We start from the raw sequence: 5,798 nt of genomic DNA on the forward strand, positions 1-5,798 counted from the left end.
ACAATACAATAAGGGGGTTGCACTAATAACAATAAGGGGTTACACTAGTAGTATAGGGACGTAACAGAGTGTAAAAGCATGAAAATGGTTTTGGCCATGGAACCAACTATTATAATACAAGTGCTACATAAAACGAAGTTTTACACTTAATTCAGTTATTGACAAAAAAATTATATTTTATTTAAAAGATATTATTATTAATAATAATATTTTAGTAATCATTGCATGTCTTTCCCTCTCTCTCTATACACGCACACAAAGCCTATAATAGATGGTGACATGTTGTTTTGTTAAGACACTTTGTGGTGAAATAGACACAAGTTCAAAACCCCATGGAAAAAATCCCAGCACCTGATGTAGCCCAAGATGGGGTGATCCTTAGGTGATTCGGCTGATGTAGTCCAAGATGGGTGTGATCCTTAGGTGATTTTGATGACTTAAATGCCCTTGGGCCAGGCTACTCAAGCCATATGCTAAGCGTGCCAATAGACTAACATTAACTAGACACCATAGCAAATGAAAAAAATGTTTTGTTAAAATTTTTTTATTGTAAGACATTCTCTAGATTATTTATTTATTTTATTTTCAGGTATATTTTTAAGTTGTTTTTGTGCAAAATTATACAAAGATTCATTGGAATTATATGTTTAAGTTATGTAGTCACATACTTTGTCTTCCATAGGATATTAAGACTATACACATAATCATTACAAATCCATCTTAACAAGAGATTTGATCCCTTTAAGCACTTGCTAAACCTATGGTTAAGGTAGATCCATAGTAACCTTCTTCAAAACTTTGAGTAAAAATAAATTGAAGTTTATCCAAAAATTGTAAATATACTAATTCTTAAGTACTTTTTTCTAAAAATATCAAAATAACAAGTTTTAAGAGAGGTTTACCTTGTAATTTTTTCTTGTGAGAACTAAAAACCCATCCTGAAAAAAAGGTAGTTACTATTTTCTTTTGACCAAATATGATTTTCAAATCTATATAAATTATTTTAAATATAATTATACTTTAGTAATTTTATTTGAAAAGGTCCAAAATACTAAATTTTAATAACTTTAATTTTATTTAATATAATTTTATTAAAAGATTCCCAAATTTATAAAATATATATTTAGTTTTTCAAATTAATAAATTTTTAAATTATTTATTAATTAAAATATATTATACCTATTAAAAGAAAAAAGAAAAAAAAAAGAAAAGAAAAAAAAAACTGCTTTTAAAAGTAGGGACAATATAATTATATTAAAATATGAATACTACATCGTTCTTGAAATATGTTGTTAAAAGTGAAATATATTTCAATTTATCAAAAGATTCCGAAAGTGACTATTGTCAACGTGGCCTAAGATTTCCTAATCTTATTTCATCGTTTAAGGATGCACGAGTGGAATTTTATTCCAAAACATTTTAAATACAATTACACTTTGGTAATGTTATTTTAATATCTTAAAATAATAAGTTTGAATAGCGTTACTGCTTTCATTTATTATTTTAAAATCTCACTGCTTTCAATCCTTCATATACCTTGGAGTCTGGAATGGCTCTTCTCGGATTTTTTGCCATAATATTTTGGACTATACCAGTGATCACAAAGGAGTTGCTCCCGCTCCCGCTCCATACCAATTTCATCTAAATTCCTTATTCGCATGGAGGAATTTTACCCACCATTGATCTCCAAATCACCGGAGAAAATATCATGATGGCACTTACGGTAATTGTGAAGGATGCTGTTGTTATTTAGCTACAGGTCAAACTAACACTCGCCATTGCTTTTTAAAGCCCGGAATGGGTCGATCCCCTGGTATGTGGCGCTTCAACAACTTCGCAAAATGATTTGAGGGTGCCTGAACCAGAATGGGATGAGAATCGATCTTGGGTATAAATCAGAACGTTCTCAATTTAAATATATCTAAATTGATGTCGGTAAAACCCGAGATAACTCGCATATGAGAATAATGATCAGCATATCCTCAGTGATAATCCGTGTATCTTGTGATAATTCGCATAACTCGCGGTGATAATTCACGTATTGGCTGATAAAGTAGGTATCATTTGATAATTAGCGTATCAACTGATATATCGCGTAACCGTCGATGATAACTCGCGTATCCACCCCAATAGCTCGCATAACAATGGAGATTTCTACATTTTCCGCCGTTTTTGCTCTCATATCCGTTTGCCATCACTCGCATTAAAAGGCACATATCTCGCATAAACGGCAGAAACCTCGCCTATCACCGTAATGGCCTGCCTATCGTGCAATGATAACCGGCGCAACCTATGTTAAAATCGCATTTTAAGTGGAGATAACTAGCATATCCATTCGGAGCTCGTGTATCTGGTGATAATTGGCGCATTCACTTATGATAATTCACATATCCGTGGCAATGAATTTGCATACTCAACCGTGTAATTGGCATATTTGGCTGTGAGAACTGAAAGGCAAGGGCTAACCAGCCATATATTGAGTCATAAATGCCCTTGCCATCTATGTATGTGATGCATGTCAGTGGGATGGCATACATAACTCCGGCGGGCGACCTCGCGTTTCCGGTGACATACGCGGGACCCACCAACGAGGGCCCGCCCGCCCGTCTCGTTTTTTACTCCGGCGGCCAGCATGTGTTTCCGGTGGAGTATGCGGAGGAGTAGTCGGAGAATGTGTTTCAGGCCGCGTGGGGATGAGCATTGACGCAGATAATTAATTACGTACATTTCTCCGCAGTCTGTCGTTTTACTCGCTGCTCCCAACACCAATCCTGAAGCCGCGCGATTCACCGATTTGAATTTGAATTGATTTATCGCGCCAATTTCATTTTCATTTGCAGTCAATATCCGAGGATTGAATCGTGGAGTATGGGTTGTTTTGTTACAGTGTTGTGGAATCGAGTCTGTTTGAGGTTAAGGAATGGGATGCAATGGACAAAACCTTTATGGGGCACCAGGGCTCTTCTTCCTCAATCACTTTGGCTGGGTATGAAGGGTAATTCCCCATGGATATTTCTACGGGGTTATGGATTGCTTCTGCGAGAAGACATGGAGCCACACTCCGCAGTACAAGATCGGATACTGCCAGCAGTGTCCAGAGAAGGTGTCATGGCCCGTGGAATTAGGGCAACGGCCCTCTCCATACTTCAACGCTGGAATGTTTGTTTTTGAGCCGAGTCAGCTGACATTCGACTGCCTTTTGGAAACTCTGATGGCTACTGTGCCAACGCCCTTCGCAGAACAGGTCTGGATCTGTTCTCATTTCAGTGAGGATCATGCACATTTTTGTTTGGTTTACCAGATCTAATTTTGACTAAATTGTGGTATATGTTTTGTAGGATTTCTTGAATATGTATTTTGAGAAGATATACAAGCCCATTCCTCTGGTGTACAATCTGGTTCTAGCCATGATGTGGCGGCATCCCGAGAACGTGGACTTGGACACTGTCAAAGTTGTTCACTACTGTGCTGCTGTAAGCTTTCTTTTTACTGCAAATTTGGGTTCGATAGAAACAATATGATTTATATATGAAAGACGAGATAGGTGTTCTGAGCGTACAGGGTTATATTAATGGATGAATGTGGATGTGCAGGGATCGAAGCCGTGGAGGTACAGTGGGGAGGAGGAAAATATGGAGAGGGAAGATATAAAGACGCTGGTGCAGAAATGGTGGGACATATACAATGACCCCTCGTTGGATCACTCGGGATCATGCGACATAATTCCAGATCCAATTTCAGAGTTGGATGGAAAATCAAATGATCTGCAACGAGTGGCTGCTAATTCATTCTTTGCTGCTGCGACGGCAACAAATCCCAACTTAATGCCTGCACCGCCTGCAGCTTAAGAGATTTCAAATTTGCAGAAGTCGCCTGTAGCATAAGATATTTATATATGTATATTTTAATCCACCGGCATAGACGGGGACAATTTGTATATCATACAGAAGATCATACTGTATGTCCTCAAAGATGAGGATATTGCTGTTGCGCTTACAGTTATTGGTTGTAAATTAATCGAATTTATTTAATATTTGTAAATATACAAATTGACATTTGTATGACTGGACGTACATGGTTACTCTTTCGTTTTCTGTAATTCAAAAAATATTTAATTTTCATTTAATTCTGCATCGATATGAAAATATTTACACGCATGCAATGTGACGTAATTATGAATTATTATAAAATTTAGTAAACCCTGATGGCTAGTAAAAGCCAAACTTCACTGGTATCTTTCATCATTAGTCATCAGCAATGTTATATAGGTTTTTTGGGTAGGAAAAAGGTGTAATTTTATTTATATATATATATATATATATATATATATGCATTTAAATATGATGATTTATTAGGATTCTAGAAAGAGGGGTTATATAGTCATCGTTTTCCAAAATAACTATAATAAAACTAAATATAAATATCAAAACAATGTTGGTACGTGTAATTGTTATATGAGATAAGTATGAATAAATGGAGATATACTAAAAAGTCTTACAAAATGTTGTTGAAGTATGTGAACTTAAAGAAAATTGTTATATTTAATCAGTTTTATTAATGAATGGTTTATGATAAAATTGATAGAGCTGATCATTTTGTTGTTGTTTTTTGATCTATGAGGTCCCAAAATCCAATCATAATTTTTTTTAGAAAGACTATCTACTCTATTCTCAATTGTAAACATAAACAACAATTTTGAGGATAAGAGTTGTGCATAGTTTGTTGGAACTTGCTCCCAAACCCATTTCTAGAGAAAATAAATGAGTTTCCAAAATATGTAATACAAATCCTCCCCCACATCCAAAAGTGTCTCCTTGCGAAGTCCCATCAAAGAATTCCCAAGGATGAGATCTATCAATGACTGTTGGATTTAGGATTCTATTGTTATTATCTCTTTGGTCCTTCAAGAGAAGGTCATAAACAACTAAAATTTGTGTCGCAAAAACTTCAATGGGAAAGATGTCATCTTCAAAGATAGCTCTATTTCTTGCAAGCCAAACTCCCCAAACTATTAAAAGAGGCAATACTTGATACAATTTGTTCTCCCTCAATGAGTCCACTGAATACATACCTCCATTAACTCTTCACCTAACCAAATACCTGCAAATATGAACTTTTTCATAACATATTTCCAAACACCTTTAAAATAAGGACACAGTACGAATAAATGATTGAGAGATTCTTGAATCATCAACTTTGCATAGGACACATTTGTTTGGGCCTTGAAAACATCTCCTTGTTAAATTCTCCCAAGTTGGGAACTTTAATTTTCCATAAAAGTTCCCACCAGTCCTCATGAACATCCTACAATCTATCAGATATAAGAAAAGCATATCCAAATTTTAGCGTATAAACCCCTTAGGAATCATGGGACCAAACCAACTCATCCTCCTCTTGAGCTAATATGAGATGTGTTGCAGGTAAACTGCCAATGTATCTAATCTAGAAATGATGAAGATGCATGGGTATGCCTAAATGATCTTTCAAAACCCAACCTCGATTCCATAGATTTGTTTGTGCTAGATCTACAATTTGACTCAAGTAAGCGAGGTCATTACCATGTAGATATTCAATCAAATGTTCAAGAAGTCTGTGATCAATATGAATTCCAATCCAAGGATTGATCAACCTTTAAATGTGATCCATCACCCACTTTCCAAGCTAGGCTTGAATCAATCAATAAAAATTACGAGAGAACAACTTTCCAAATGATAAAAACATTGCTTTTCAATTTATTGGGTAAGCAAATCTTGCCCTCTCACTGCATAGGGTGTATGTATTAGATATACACCACTTTC

The 5,798-nt window shown here is 35.5% G+C and overlaps 1 pseudogene; it reads left to right on the plus strand.

Annotated features, from left to right (window-relative positions):
* The first annotated feature begins 3,025 nt into the window (after positions 1-3,025).
* Positions 3,026-4,068, plus strand: LOC149193498 (galactinol synthase 2 pseudogene; annotated as a pseudogene).
* Positions 4,069-5,798: the final 1,730 nt, after the last annotated feature.

Source organism: Pinus tabuliformis, chromosome 2_2 (assembly GCF_031772625.1).
Source record: "Pinus tabuliformis cultivar Carrire ecotype Pingquan chromosome 2_2, CPIR1, whole genome shotgun sequence".
Taxonomy (NCBI): domain Eukaryota; kingdom Viridiplantae; phylum Streptophyta; class Pinopsida; order Pinales; family Pinaceae; genus Pinus; species Pinus tabuliformis.